The following is a 16,352-nucleotide window of genomic DNA, read 5'->3' as shown; positions in this document are numbered from 1 at the left end:
GAAATCTCTTTGAAGGGCCTCCTCTCGCTCTCGCCCGGTCCTGATTGACACAGAGGATGATGGTGCATCACACTTCGTCTTTCCCTGAGCCATCCACACCCTAGTCTCTTCATTGCATCTTCTTCAATTATCCCAGCTGTTTGGGCCATCTTTTATTGACTGAGATGACATTAATAAAGCTATTAAAATGCATTTGCTTTTTATTCCAGATGTGATAGGAAGGTATTAGAGGGTTTCAAGAAAGGCAATGACACTATTTAATTTCTTTTTCTTTATTTTTTATTTATTTATTTATTTTTTTTTTTGCTTTTTTAAAATTATACTTTAAGTTTTAGGGTACATGTGCACAACGTGCAGGTTAGTTACATATGTATACATGTGCCATATTGGTGTGCTGCACCCATTAACTCGTCATTTAACATTAGGTATATCTCCTAATGCTATCCCTCCCCGCTCCCCCCACCCCACAACAGGCGCTGGTGTATGATGTTCCCCTTCCTGTGTCCATGTGTTCTCATTGTTCAATTCCCACCTATGAGTGAGAACATGTGGTGTTTGGTTTTTAGTTCTTGCCACAGTTTGCTGAGAGATGAGTTCATGTCCTTTGTAGGGACATGGATGAAGCTGGACACTATTTAATTTCTAATTTGAAGACATCATTCTGGCTACAGTGTGGAAAATGGATGGTAAGACTAGTTAGGTCATCACAGTGATGCAGACACACAGTATTGGTGGATGAGCCTTGGCTGACAGCAAAGGAGGTGGTAAATACAGGTTGTATTTATGCTTTCAAAGTAAAGCCAACAAAATGTGCTGTTGGATTAGACGTAGGTGTCTGGGGTCAAAAATATCCCTCAGATATCTGCCTGAACAACCTAATGAAGAAACATATTATTTACTAAAGTGGGAAACTGAGGGGACTTTGGCAGAAAAATTCCAGAGTTTTGATCTGGAAATTTTAAATTAAATATTCCTTTTAGACATCCAGGTGGTGGTATCAGAATTTACAAGTTTGGTGCTCGAGACAGAAGACATACATTTGAGAATCCTCAGTTCATGTGGTGTGTAGTATTTAAATAGTAATCTAAGAAGAAAATGTATAGGCAGAGGGAAGAGTTCTAGGGAAACAGATCTAAAATGATTCCAAGATTTAGGGATTGTAAAAGAGGGAATAAGAAAGCAAAATGGTCTCAAAAGGAGGCTCTAGTAAGATAGGAGGGAAAGCCTGTGATTTTCATTTTTCTGTTACTGTAAAAATGGGAGTGCACATGTCTATATAAAGGGAGTTCTGAAATGGAGTTCTGTTCATATAAATTCTATAAAGCAAGTCTAGGGCAGCAACCTAGTTCATTCTCTCTAAAAATAAATCTGTGTTTATATGTGAGTCCATGTATGCATATATTCAGGTGTGTATGCTTGCACACATTCAGGCATGCATTATACAGACTTCTGATTATACACATGTATGCATATATTCAGGCGTGTATCCTTGCACACATTCAGGCATGCATTATACAGACTTGTGATGACACACATGTTATGCATATATTCAGATGTGTATCCATGCACACATTCAGGCATGCATTATACAGACTTGTGGTGATACACGTTATGCATATATTCAGGTGTGTATCCATGCACACATTCAGGCATGTGTTATACAGACTTGTGGTGATACACATGTATGTGCACATTTCTTCACCCACAGCCATACAGACAAGATAACACATGATTCCTGACCACCTGTTCTAAAGCGAACCAGTCTGTTTTATTTTCTGGGAGATCAAATTGACATTTGAATTATGTGTAAAAGTTTAACTAAATATATTCGTATTGAATATTTTGACAAGGTCTTTCATCCGATGTTCTCACTGAGATTCTAGGAACCAACTGTTCAACCATAATTACATAAAATGAGAAAACAAAATAAGAATAAGTGGGAAACTTGCCCACTGAATAATTGGAAATAAGCCTTAAATTTCTGGTATCTTGCATTCTGAATATAGTATTAGGTGTTTGTTGCTACGTAACAAATTGCCCAATACTTTTTAAAAAAGTGTATTATCAGAGTGTGTGTGAGCTGGGAATCTGAATGTGCCTGAGCTGAGCGCCTGTGGCCCGAGGTCTCTCAAAAGGCTTCAGTCAAAGCTCGACTTGGAGAGAATCCTCTTCCAGGCTCTCTCAGTGGCTACTGGTGACTCCAGGTTCTTGTCCTCACTGGCTGTTGACCAGAGGCATCCATTCCTTGCCCTGGACCTCTCCGCAGGGCAGCTCACAGCACAGCAGCTGACTTCCCTCAGAGCAAGTGAGTGACACCAGATACCCAGATTGGGGAGATTTAAATTACTTGTATTGATATATATGTTGAATATTAACGGGGTACATGTGATTTTTTTGTTATATGCACAGAATGTAATGATCAAGTCAGGTATTTAGGGTATCTGTCGCCTCGCGCATTTATCATTTCTATGGGTTGAGAATATTTCAAGTCATCAAATCTAGCTATTTTGAAATGTACAATGCATTGTTGTTTACTACAGTCACCCTAATCTATTGTCGAACATTAGAACTTACTCCTTCTAACTGTATATTTTTACCTATTTAACAACCTCTGTTCATCCCCCCTTCCCCTCCACAAACACCCGCATCCTTCCCAGCCCCTGGAAGCTGGCATTTTTGCAGTCTAATCTTAGAAGTGACATCCCCTCTCTCTTGTCCTCTGTATTTCTGAGAAGCCAGTCATTAAGTCGAGCTCACGCTCACAGGAGGGTTCACACAAGGTCATGAACGCCACAGAGCAGGAGGAATGGGGGCTCTCTAAGGGGCTGACTGCAACTGATACACCAGAAAACTGCATTTCTTGATGCAATGCTAAGAGATTATGTGTATTTGACAAGGAATTTGCAGGGAGCTTCAGATACTCTGTACCCACTTTTGATCACAGAAATGAAGCTTCCAAGCTGCACACATCTGGAAATTGGCAGACAATTGGGAAACAATTATGCCCCATTCCCTACCCCAGTGATGTTTTCCTGCATCTCATCTCAGTGCAACACATTTCAACTGAGCAGCAGCCTCCTAGCAGGGAACAGTAACTTGGCAGTGTAGGTTATTTTAATGAACACTTTAAACTAAGTCTTCACCATCTGTTCTGTTTCCTAATTACAAACCTACACTCGTTTGCAGTTGCATCATTAAAAGTGAGATGCTGGCAAAGTGCTCTAAATGCGTGTCTAGGTTGTCCTCTTGTTTCTGAACTAATTTTCTCAGTTGTGATATCCTGAAGTCCAAGGAATTTCATTTGAGGTGAGGATGTGAAAAAAATTACTGTGTATACAATATTCAAATGTATGGAATTCACGTCTTGATTCTTCCCTCTCTCTTTCTCTCTCTGTCTCTTTGCTATTCTCTCATTACAAACAGAAATTCTCTTTAAGAAGGATTTTACACTTCAAATTCTCCACATGTCTGGTAATTTTAGCTTGCTTTAGGGATAAGGGGAGGATTTAAGTGAAAGCCCTTTAAATAGGAATTAAACTCATTTGCACAATGGAGACCTAGAGATCTCTCCCGCGAGCACGATGTGGCGTTTTATAGAGTTTAACCCTTCATATACTGTTTTATTTCCTTGCTTTCCCTCCCTATGAAATTATTCATCAAGATGAACTCTAAGCCAAATCGAGAGATACCAAGATCTATACAGCTTCCAAAAATACTCTTCTCATATTCAAAAGATAGTAACCAATTTTGCAACTCAAAGAGTGCTAGGATTTAGGAAAGGATGGATGCCCATCATTTGAAAGACCACTAATATTTCTCTCTAGCTAAGTAGACAGGCAATGTGAGCCTTCTGAAAACTGACAACCTGCAAAACAGAGGTCCTCAGGGCGCACACACCATGGAAAGCTTGTCTAGCAGCTCTTCTCCCTTCAGTGAACACAAGGCCAGATGCCTATCCCTGCATTAGTCCACTCTAGCGTGCCTAGAGACCAAGTGATGGGCTGTAATAACTCCTGTTAAATTAGCAGATATTTCTGGTTGGTAGACAGGTGAACAGGTCAGCAGGTAGCATGGAATGGCATTGACTCCAGGGGCAATAGTGTTTAGGTTTTTCTCTTGGTTCCATAAGCTTCCAAACCCAGGAGGTGGGGGGCGTCCCAGAGTAATTGGCCTTTTGCCGCCAGAATTGCACCAGACCCCCAATGCAGGGGCCATACATGACAAAGAACTTCGAGGAGAACCATGGGAGGGGAGAGATCTCCCATTTCTCTGCCAGCCCAGGGTTCTAGTTGGCGTGGATCTTTTGTTCTCCCTTTCAGCCTGGTGTTTAAGTGGTTTGCAATAATTTCTCAATCACATTTTAATATTTACCTGAGGATGGCCAGTGTCACAGGAGACCACAACATCTTAATTTTCTCATTTTACCTGAAACTGCCTGTAGCATTGACAGTGCTTCAAGAATCACACCCTGCCCTTTTTATCGGTGTGCTTAAGAAGCGCTCCAAAAACTGCCGGTTACAGCCTTCTAAGTTGTTTTTTTTTTGTTTTTGTTTTTGTTTTTTTTGAGAGGGAGTCTTGCTCTGTCACCCAGGCTAGAGTGCAGTGGCCCGATCTCGGCTCACTGCAAGCTCCGCCTCCTGGGTTCACGCCATTCTCCTGCCTCAGCCTCCCAAGCAGCTGGGACTACGGGCACCGGCCACCACGCCTGGCTAATTTTTTATATTTTTAGTAGAGATGGGGTTTCACCGTGTTAGCCAGGATGGTCTTGATCTCCTGACCTTGTGATCTGCCCGCCTCGGCCTCCCAAAGTGCTGGGATTACAGGAGTGAGCCATCATGCCCGGCCACAGCCTTCCAAATTTTTTGTCATCACAACATGCTGGGCTTTTGAACGTAAGCCTTCAAGTGCGGTGATGAGCTGAGGGGCCCTGCCCCAGCGAGTGCAGAGAAGTCCAGAGAAGAGCTTCAGGGCAGGACATTGCAGAGGGGAAATTCACTGAACGGATGTTAATTAAAGGTGAAGAGCCTCTTACTTTAAGAAAGTCAGGTGAAGCCGACCGCATCTCCAAGTGCTTCCTACTGACTTTTCTCCATTTATGTTCCTCCCCCGAGGCACTCCCCTCCTTGCTGTAGAATCTGGATCTCTATCCGCACCTGTTAGGACATGGCACTCCAGAGTACGGGATCTGGGTGAGGGGAGAAATAGGAAGCATGGCAGAGATTCAGAGTCTAGAACACCAATGAGCGCACACTCCGAGGAGGGTATCATCAGGGGAAAAGGAGCTGAGGACATAAAACCCACTTTAGGTTTGAGAAGAATGGATGTTCCTCAGGTGCAAGGGAGACTTTCCTTGTAAGCATTTCTTCATTCAGTCCAATCACATCCTTGGAAGCTTCCTACAAGTTTGGGGCCATTCAGTGACTATTTGGAGCTCTGATGTAAACGGTTGCAGGAGGTGTTTAGGTGGAACCCTAAACACATCGTCTGTAGTGTCAAGAGCCTGGCATGGGGGCTGGTTTTCCTGACTTGGGAATTCCCAACAATAGGCAAATTACTAAGGGCAGAGTCTTAGCTTTTGTGTAGTGTTTCATGCTTTATGAAATGACCCCAGGTCTTCTAGCTCTCTCTAATGAAAGTAGAACATGGCCGGGCATGGTGGCTCAGGCCTGTAATCCCAGCATTTTGGGAGGCCGAGGCGGGCAGATCACCTCAGGTCGGGAATTCGAGACCAGTCTGACCAACATGGAGAAACCCCGTCTCTACTAAAAATACAAAATTAGCCAGGTGTGGTGGTGGGCACCTGTAATCCCAGCTACTCAGGAGGCTGAGGTAGGAGAATTGCTAGAACCCTGGAGGTGGAGGTTGCGGTGAGCTGAGATCATACCCATTGCACTCTAGCCTGGGCAACAAGAGCGAAATTCCATCTCACACACACAGACACACACAAAGAAAGAAAGAAAAAAGAAAGAACACATGGTGCTACTCCCAAGATGAGGGAGAAACAAACTACTATTAGAACTGATCCCCGTGGAGTCTGTAAGAAGGTACAACATGTCCCAAGTTGTATAAATTCAAATGAACCAAAGTTGTATGAATTCAAATCCATGCATAAAACCCATCAGATTGTGGGTGGCGATTACAGAGCCTTGGTGTGGGTGAGGAAGGAATAGCTGGTGCAAGCGGACCAGAGGCATTGAGGCCCCTTCATCCCTTATATCACTGAGCAGTTATACCAGTTCCTGTGTGTTGCTTCTTCTAGCCATGAAACACTAAATGCAATTTCTTGTACTTTCATACCAGCTGTCAAAACCATTGGCCAATCTTCCACTTACTAAAATCTAGCTAGACCAAGGGTCATTTCGTAAATCATGAAACACTACACAAGAATTAACATTCAGGCAGCAATTGGTTCCTGGTCCTCAATGCTGTTATATTCATGAAGAGGTAGCTTTCTGGTGCATCCTTTTATCCTGTCTGTCATATGGAATACTGATCAGATAGTTTGCCTTCCACTAGTTCGTGAAGTGCCCTGGACCTTCTTATTACAGGCCTTGGGACACACAAGCTGGCCACGTGCTGGGCCACCCCAGATCTCAGTAGCTCAGCAAGAACAGCTAGCTTCCCTAGCCTCACTGGGACACCAGTGACCCTGTAGTCACATGCGCTGACTTGCAGCTCTTGCCCCTCATGGTCACGCAAGAACAAAAAATACCCCATCTGTTTCTGGGAGGCCCCAAGGGGTATTCACCATGTGCTTTTCGCTCAGTCTGTCCAGTCCCCCAAATGTCATCTGTCCATCACACCCTGAGAGCCCCTGCTGTCCTCAGCTCTTGGAGCCAGGCATCCCCACCCTTACCCAGGCACAGGCTTTCATATAGACAAAGTGGCTTTCTACAGCCAGATTCAAAGAACAAAAATGCACATCTGCCCTCAGTATATGGAAATAATAATATGTCACCAAAGTGACTTGCCTGGTTCCCCTGTCATCGTTCATTGACAGGGAAATGGCTCTTATAGTTTTTACTTGCAGCCCTACCTCTGCAGAGCACCTCTGAATGGGTTTCTGGCTGGCTGGTCTCAGGGAAGGATCGTCATGGCAGACACTAGGCATGCTCAGAATCGTCCTCCTTTCAGGCTGGCACTTTGTTCCATCACAGGGCATGGAGCCCTTGTCTCCCAGATAAATTGACTGCCAGGAGGCCCTGCAGTTCTTCATGCAGACCCTCCCTCAGGCAGCTCTCAGACCTTCCGAGCATCCACCAATGCCCACCAGAGCCATGTGTAGGTGCCTGCTACCTACGGAAAAGAGCACAATTTCCAATGTGTCGGGGATGGGTCACTGTCCTAGTGCCTTGCCTTTTGTAACTCAGTGTGTCTCAGGGTTGTGCCAGGAGTTTTTCTGAAATATGCAGGAATCATTGAGTTGTTGAACTTTTCCCCATTTATCTTTACTTAGGTGATTAAAGGTGTCTCCTCCAAGCAAATATATATATATATTCCCTTTAAAAGAATTACCTCCGTAACAGTAAGTTCTACAATAACCCATATTCTATAGTGACAAGATAAATATTTAGGATACAAACAAAAAGATTACAATGAGACCTCTAACATTTAAATTGCAAAAGAAAATAGACCTTTTTCGGTGTATATGATTTGCCTTTTCTTTTTAGCAATAATCACTCACTAAGTAAAAGATAAACACTTCATCATTATTACATGTGAAATCCATGTAGAAAATACTATGAAAGGTCTGTAATAGAAAAGATGCAGCTGCAATAGAATCTGTCATTTAAGTTCTCCAAGTTTCAAAAATAAATATAAATATTGACAAGCTTTAGAACTCACTCATGCAAGTCGTAATAACAGGTGTTTAAAAGTTGGACCAGGTATACAAGGCCAGAAATACAAGATTTGAGGTGTGTTCAGAGAGGCTTTGCAACTTGCATCCTTTAGTTGTGAATTGCATAGTAATTATTTCCAAACAGATGTAGGAAACACTGGCACTTTCAATGGCAGCAGAAATAATGAATACTTTTGCTCATTTACTCCTGTCTCATGCCTGTGGAGGCAGCCTGGGGAATGATCAGAATCACAGGAACCTGGAGGATAGGCAAGATATTTAAAATAAGAAGTAGCTTAATGAAATATTTTTTTGAAGTCTCAACAGAAGAGTTAAGAGATATCATTAAAAGGCAGAAGAATTGACAGCAATGTATAAATTGGCATGCAATTTCAACCACCCTCCCCAAAGCAGAGAAAAGACAGGTATCATTTGCATCATTTTAGAAGACCAGTAAACCAAGACCATTTGCCTGAGCAAAAGATATTTGAGGTTGTTCTGATTCGCTGCAGAGATATAAATCACATTTTGCGTTGATATTTTTAAGTGCTCTTTTTAAATGTCAGATATTTGAAATAAGAGAACCTGAGAAGTTGCAGAGGCACCAGTACATTGTTGGGGATGCTGCCGCTGTGAGAATGGAGGCAAATGTCACGGCAACAACAGAAAGTGGATCCAGCCACCCTGGCTCTATTTACACTTTTCTTGTAAAGACAGTCATATAACTGGTTCAACATTTTTCCTGTTTATTTGTGTCATATCTTCTCAATTAAGATTTGAACATGTGTAAGGCATTACTGTATACTACCATTCTTTTATCTTCCCGTGTCTCTTGAAAACCACAATAGAGAGAAACTTTCTGAATACTTACTGGCTTAGTAAATGAACAGTCCTTGTGGAAGGGTCAATTATATTTCTGTTTCTTGCAAGAGAACTTATACAGCTCTGATTATGGTGACATGCAAAAATCTTTAAATAGAAAAAAAAAGCTATCGTTATTTGTAAAGAACGATGTAATATATGAAAACAGTTCTTAAGAAAAAAGTGATTGATTCACCTAAATTTTACTATATTAACACTAATATTAAAAAGAAACAGAGGCCAGGCGCAGTGGCTCATGCCTGTAGTTCTAGCACTTTGGGAGGCTGAGACAGGCAGATTACTTGAGCTCAGGAGTTCCAGACCAGCCTGGGCAATATAGCAATATCCTGCCTCCACAAAAAAGTATGAAAAATTAGCGTGGTGTGGTGGCACAGGCCTGTAGTCCCAGCTACTCAGTAGGCTGAAGTGGGAGGATCACTTGAGCTGGGGAGATGGAGGTTGCAGTGAGCAGAGATCGTGCCATTGCACACCAGCTTGGGGCACAGTGAGGCTCTGTCTGAAAAGAAAAGAAAAGAAAAGAAAAGAAAACAAGGCTTTAAAACAGGACCTCTAAAACAGGAGGATGGAATCACGTGACAATGTTATGTAAGCTTTTTAGCTTCTCTGCTTCTGTGAAAATGTATGGAATAATTTAATGACCAGCTTGGAACATAAATGATGAAGAAATCACATGTGTCTTTAGCATTCCCACAATAGTTTATGAAACTAGTTGACAATGCTTTTATGAAGCTTGTGTGAAGTTGAATGGAATAAGATATCTGGAGTTTTAATTATGGGGAAAAATTATAAAAACTAATATGAAACTTAGAGACATTTTATTCTTATTAACAATTCCAGGTGTTTTACTGCATTCACTTACAATCAGAATTTTAGGACTGCTAACTGGGCTTATCCTGCTGCTAGTTCAGCCGTGACAAATCCCTGGGATGTCATTGCTAATCGCACGCTTGATGATACACATAATGGGGAAATATGGTCGTTCAGTCTTAGCTCCCTATTTGGGGATTGTTGGTTGAGTAAAAATTATTTCTGGAACCACCAGCTTATCAGATCAAACTTTTGCATTTTAATAAATGTAGTTCAGGGAGCTCCCCAGAGCCTGTTTGTTTATGCATCAAGCTCCCCTACTAGCAACTGTCACGCAGAGGAGCTGCTGATAGAATTTGCACTTTGTGGGGAATCCATCAGCGTTTGGAAGAGTTTTCACTGAGCCATCTTTTCCAACTGACAAGCCTTGGCCATGTCAGGGATGCTGTGGGACAGTTAAAAACCCCTCTGTCCTCTGTCTGGCACAATAATACTATCCCTGGAACACTCAAAAAATATTTAGGTAACCGTCTGGCCAGAGCCATTTTTACATCCTGTGTAATACTATATGCACCGCTTAATACTTTCTATGTACTATGCATATATATATGTATATATATGCACCGCTTATAGTATATAGAAAGACCATCGTTCACCATAATAAAAGCAGTTAGAGGTAATTTGGTGGCTTGCTTTATGAAGGATTTCACAGGCATAGCTACTTTTGAATTACAGGCAAAATTCCCCAGATTCTGCTAAAGATTTGTGCCAAAGTCATCATAATTATACATCTCTGGGTGTTTGTTCCTGCCAGCAATGAATTAATGAGATGATATTACTTATAATCTTTGAACACTATGAAATGAAAACAGAAATAGGAATAAAATAATAATAAGCTAGGGCCTCATTATAGAGGAAACAACAGAATGAGGAGCTGGGCCTCATTATAAAAGAAACAATCTCGATTGTTGAAAAGAAAGCTCATCCTAGCTAAGAAAACCAGAAAAAAGTAAACAACTAATCTTCTTCATGAACAGAAAGTTGAGGGTGGAATGGACAGCAGTAAAGTGGATGAGATGAGCCTTCTCTGTCCATTAGCAATGACTTTTCCCATCCCACCACTGTGATCTGTATGTAGAAAAGAGCCTGTTCTTTCTCCACCTTCCTGGGATGGGACTGCAATCGTGGGGAGCAACTTCAGACCTTCCTCACAGAACCTTTGCTGCATTGTACCATGGAAACCATGCTAAAACAGAGGATGACAGAAGAGTGATGTTTAATTAACTTTCAATTCCTCTGGTGTGATACATACATCAACAAAATAAATATGGGCAACAAAGTCAGGTTAAAATGTGTTCTAGTTCCAGCAGGCCATTAAGAAGCAAGTGAGTTTGGACAAGCTCTTTCTTTGCTCCGAGCTTCCTCTTTCTTCATTTTGGAGATAAGGAGGCACTTTAGATATTCTGTGGTCACACAGGGCCTCCTGACTCTATGAATCTATGAGTCTCTGAATGTTAGAAGACAAATACATTTCCTAAAATAAGAAAACTACAAAATACTGTTTATACATTATGGAGATATGCATTGTCTATGTTTTCATTGTGTATTCACCTATGCATTATTTTTAATTACAACTAGAATACTTAGGTGGATGGGTAGCTAAATGATAGACACTTGATAGAAAGATAGATAGATTATATACAGAGAGAGACAGATAGATAATAATCGATAGGTCTAATACATAAGATGGAAAATGCAAAGTGAACATGGGGTATGGTCCCTATTTTAAGAAGCCCAGAGATGGAAGAACATGCTGTAGCTCAACCCTCCTCTTGCTCAATAATATTCATAAATATGAAAGCCAGGATGTAAGTGTGTGGTTCTGGCCATATGTTTGCTCGTTGGTGAACCTGAGTGAAAAGGAAAAAGGTCGTTGTGTGTTTTATAGACAAACTTCCCACATTGTGATGTTTTTTATTCGCGGAGCTCCTTTTCTTTTGTGGAAAGAGAAAATTGTTTCTTACATTTTTTAAAGCAAATAAATCATTTGTCAATTTTTCAAGCTGTCCAATTGTATATTAATTATTACAAAATTATAAAAGCTCAAAGAATCTAAAGGAGCAATTTGGTCTGCTTACCTGCCTCCAGGCAAAATTTACACAAACCAAGAGATATATTTTATATTTGGTGTCCTGCCAAGTGAATTATTTTTTGATCCAAACATCTATTTTTTTTCCAATGAGTGATTTTAGAATTAAAGTTCATTCTCATAGTTAACCAATTTAGTTGCTATTGAGATGGTTCTAATATCACATTCCACACAAGGGGTCCAGCAGCACAGCTGAGCATCTTCTTGTGAGCAGTACTATTTCCAGGTAGCCTCTTAAAATTCCCCAAGGTCAGCCAATGTCTGTAACAGTGGTGCTATTAGGGGAAAAATCACCTTAACCATGCATTGTTCAGCTTCTTTCTCGTTGTTATTGCCATCATTTAGAAAGATTTTTGTGCTTTAGATCTTGAATGGCTCCATCAGTGAGGCCAGAAAGAGCAAACATAGGGGACTTTGTGCTGGGAACCTGATCCAAGACCAAGAACAAGTAAGGTGGTAAATATGAACTATCTAGCAACCCCTGGAACCTGGCTAGGACTATGGGGGTTACAGCAAATAATAGTAACAACAATAATAATGACCACAGGCATGCGTCCGAGTGCATCACTCAGTCTAGCCCTTTGCTCACGTGTTCGTGGTTCAGTGCTGCTCTCTGATGAGTTTTGAGATTCACAGGGTTTCACAGTCCCTGATCTCATGGAGATTATCATTTAGTGAGGAGATATGAGTTAAATAACTGCCTTCAACTGATTTTTTTTTTTTTTTTTTGCCAGTGTGTTTTGGCTGCTCAGCATCTGCCCAGTCTCCCTTCATTTGGAGACCCTGTTCCCTAGCTCCCTGTCCCAGGCCCCTCAGATCTGGGGCACAAATGCATGCCCTAATCTCTCACTTTAGAGGTTTATGTGGGATCCAGGCAACCCTGTAAAATACTTATTGGCTATGGGCAGATCATGTTCATGGTATGGAAGTGGTCTGAGGTCCAGCCCCAAGCCCTTCCCTGGTGATTGTTCCAGCCCCCAGAGCTGAGTGTGGTTCCAAGGATGGGTTTCCTCAGTGCTGATGGTCCCTGGCTGTGTATAGCCTCATGCCTCATTCTTCAGCCTTTCTAGGGAGTCTGTGATATCCCCAACATCCTTTAAATACAATCATTTTTTCCTAAATCTGCCAGACGTTGTTCTGTGGCTTACAAATGAGAATCCTGACTGACTCATTGTTCAAACAACATTTTAATTACAAATGTGAAAGAGGCGAGTTGGCTACTGTGTGATTGAACCAAAAGGAAGGGTCCCAGCCCACTGCAAGGGAGGAGGCCTTTCTGAAGAAGCAATCTTGAAGCAGGAGCTATAGCTGCAACACAGTCATCTTGGAGACTTTGGTACATGCTTTGGAGACGTCTTACTAAGAAAAACATCAAGAAAACATCAATTATTATAATCTGATTCATTCTACAAAAGATGTCTAGAGACTGTAGATAGTGTGGATCTAAAGAGTTTTTGTGTCATTAAAAACTAAAGACCAATAAAATCCAGTTACAAGTACAGTATCTTATTAAAGGAGTGATATTAATTCTACAAAGATAAATAAAGCAAATCATTTTACCTATTACCCACCAGTCTGCATTATGGAAGATAATGCAGGAATCTTATCCATTTTGTGTGTCTTTTATGTCACTCTGAAGATAGGGGTGCTACCTGCCTGAAAGCAGCACATGTTTATACATCTTGGTGAACACAGATGGAGCATGACAGTTAATTCATGATGTGCTGTTTCCACGTAAAACAGAGCTGGATGTGCTCCTGCTGTGAGCAAGTCATTATGTCACCATGCTTCCCCACACACATGCTGAGACACCCAGTGTGCTCCCCCACATGCCTGTGGAGCTCATCCACACAGAGAAGCATTTCGTTGTTGTTTTTCTCCAAATGCAAGCACTTTACAGAGCCATTCAAGTCAAGACTTACTTAGGAAAAAGTTTCTAGATGTGTACACTCAGGCAATCAGTATTACAGTGTTTCTTAGAGAAAGATCTTGCTCAAAGAAGCTTGAAACAAGCCAATTTAGCTTAATAGCCAACAATACATTGAAGGCATGTGCTTTTCTGATCCTCTTCCCCTTCCTCCTCCTCTTCTTCCTTCTCCTCTTCCTCTTTCTCCTTCTTCTCCTCTTGTTTCTTTTTCTATTCTATCTTTAAATATAATAAAACAAACCCTTAATGATTATTTATGAACTAGATTCAAAATGAGGATTTGCCCAATATGTCTCAGCAGGAGGTTTCTATGGAAACATTTTACCCTGGGTAATAGTCCCTGACAGCCAGGTTGGCTCTCAAAAGCAGACACTGAAATAAAAACAACAAGAAAATAAACATGTTCCAAAATCCTGGAGTACAAATGGCAGGGATTTCTGTAAGCGTTGCTTGTTTGTGAGGCTGCTTCCATTTTTGTGGTGTACATTTTTCTATGAAAAGGAAAACCATGAGGCTTCTGAGTTCCTCTGGTAGCAGCTTGCAGACCCTCCAATCTGATGACACAGAGCAAATCGTCTCCAGAAATTCACGTGGTGTAAATTAGTCAAGGTGCAGATGCTTGGAACACAGAATACCAATCTCTTGGGAAACAAAGCTTAATACCATCAAGTGTCATAAAACAACTCTGCATTTGCTGGAGAAAGGGGCATAATGGGAGTGCGTGCCCATCTCATTGGGCCTGAGGGAAGGTACACCAGGATCGTATTGGAAAGACAGAATTCAAGGGCTGTTGTGCTTCAAGGATACACAGAAAAATGTACCTTCTTGCAAATGGTAACATTTAAGGGTTATCTTTGCACAAAAATGATTCCTGAATGTATTTATTTTTAACTGCAGGAAAAAAGGCAAAAGTCATATAATGGAGACTAAGGCTAAGATGTACAGATATCTTGTGAGGGTTTTTGAGGGAAAGAAGATGTAGTAAACACAACCTGCATGACTGTCTACTAGATTTGACAATGTCTTCTGGTTTTGGTCTCTAAAATGCCCCCTCAGACTCAGGTTAAGTTGCTCAGCTCTTCTCTGTACAGTGGCTCTGGGGGATGCCAGAACACACGTTGAGACCAGTGAGACCGACCCTCAACGTGTAGAAATTATAATTTTGAACTTCGAGATTTTTAGAGCCCTACAGTCCCTTGAACCACATATTTTAGACACATATCTTCCTCTTATCTTGAAAACACAGTATTCGTGTTTAATGTATTGTAAAAATACAAATATTCAAAAAGATCTATACTGTAAAGAAAGATCTTGCCTAATAAGGGACGATCCTGGAAGAGATGACTGAAGACCCTGATGTTCCTGCTCAAACACACAGCCCTCCCTGGGGCTTGGGACTCACCTTTGTGGTTCAGGAAAAATTCTACCTCCACTTTTTAAAACCAGAATTTGGACATTAGATCCACACATTCTGTCAACATTTGCATATGTGTGGGTTTAATAGCCTGGTGAATTGTTGATTGCGCCCAAGACTGAACATAGAACAAATGTATTAGAGTGGAAATGAAGAGCCTGGAATTCTGTCCTTTCCCTCAAACTAATTAGCTTTTGAGTCTCCACCTCCAAGTATTGCATACAAGGATGAGATTTATCTATCCTAGCCGTGAGTAAACTAAGGAAACAACCGATGTGACAATGTTTAAACAGCATATGGAAGTATCTAAGTGGGAAGGATTATTTTCCTAATAGGGCCAGACTTACAGGATCACAGAATCTAAGTATTGAATGAATGCCAGAGTTATTGCACTGAAAATACCTCTCAATTCAAGAAACCATTCTACAGAATCATTGATTCAACCATCATCTAGCCACCTATGCATCCATTCGTTCAGTCCTGTATCTCGAGCTTATCATCGTTTATGAAGCACTTACCTTTCTGTAGACACAGTACAGTAGGTTTGGATGCTCAGTGACAGAACATGGGTGATCCTTGCCCTCATAACTTCCAGTGGGGAATCCACATGCTAAACAAGCCCTTTGAAAAAAAGAAGAGATTGAGAAGAACGGCAGCACCCCTGAGTAAAAAGTATTGGGAATCCCAGCTGAGCAGGGCCCAGGGAAACTGCAGACTAAGGCCCAGACCTCAGGCATGCACAGGTGTATGGTAGTTTCCTACTTACATCTGATGTCAGTGAATAGTGTAGGCCAGCCTGAATTAGAGGAGTGGATTATCGAATATACTTTAAAGCAATTCAATTTTAATAATTTTAACCATATCCTAATGACCCCGCTAGGTAAAGTCTTTAGAAGGTAGTGTTAAGTAAGTAAGAATATTTTTAATTAGCACAAAATTACTCACTTTTAGTATGCAAGATAAATATTAGCCCCATCTTACTTGTAATTACATTTATAGGAACTTGATAATGCAAATAAGATGGGGTTAATGCATACAATATATTATATTGTACAATAGAGAAAATAGAGAGAATGATGACTCCCCACACAAAGATGAGCAGATTAACCATGGGACCTGTGCAATGTGACCTTACACAGCAAAAGAAATTTCGCAGATGAGATTAAGATGAAGGATCTTGAAATGGGGAGATTATCCCGGATAATCTTTGTGGATGCAATCTAATCCACTCAAGGCCTCACAAGCAGAGTTGTGATGTGAGAGGGAATCCACCCACCACTGCTTGCTGTGAAGACAGAGGAGGTGGACCATGAGCCACAGAACGAAGCCAGTC

Source organism: Pongo pygmaeus, chromosome 4 (genome assembly GCF_028885625.2).
Source record: "Pongo pygmaeus isolate AG05252 chromosome 4, NHGRI_mPonPyg2-v2.0_pri, whole genome shotgun sequence".
Classification (NCBI taxonomy): Eukaryota; Metazoa; Chordata; class Mammalia; order Primates; family Hominidae; genus Pongo; species Pongo pygmaeus.
The sequence above is the reverse complement of the archived record's forward strand: the minus strand, read 5'-3'. Positions refer to the sequence as shown.